This window comes from Microtus oregoni, unplaced genomic scaffold, assembly GCF_018167655.1.
Source record: "Microtus oregoni isolate MIOR12 unplaced genomic scaffold, Mior012 000029F_ref0000214, whole genome shotgun sequence".
In the NCBI taxonomy this organism is placed as follows: domain Eukaryota; kingdom Metazoa; phylum Chordata; class Mammalia; order Rodentia; family Cricetidae; genus Microtus; species Microtus oregoni.
Genome location: NW_024543088.1, coordinates 19,897,700 through 19,898,185, shown reverse-complemented (window position 1 = coordinate 19,898,185; position 486 = coordinate 19,897,700).

The window sequence follows — 486 nt, the reverse complement described above, 5'->3', positions numbered from 1 at the left end:
CAGGCGTGAGGGCTGGGACCTGGGGCAGTGACATGAAGGTGCACAGAGCCCTCATGTGATCTGGAGCTCCCCTTTGGGGCCACTCCATTTCTGGTCATTCTCCAGCAATGGCAGTATGGTCTTTTCATGCCACTCCCAGCCTCCTCCTGGGCTGGACAGTCCCAGAGTAGATGTCCCCACAAAGATAGCTTGTTCAGAACCAGGAAGCAGCAAGCAGTAGTCAGCCCAGCCTCAGAGAAGTTAGCGGAGCCCAGGGATGTCAGCTATGGGACAAACTCACTGGGACAGCTGGAGGATGGCAAGAATCTCACTTCACTCCTGTAAGTGAGCCTCCCCGCCCCACTTCAGCCCAAACTGCCCCAGCAGTGAGGGTGGGCAGTTCTATCTCCTCTCAGGCCTTCTGTGCCAGTGTCTGAAGGAGATGCTATGCTGGGACCCACCCTCGTTTCTCACCGCCCACAGTACCGCAGCCCAAGAGGCCACAGC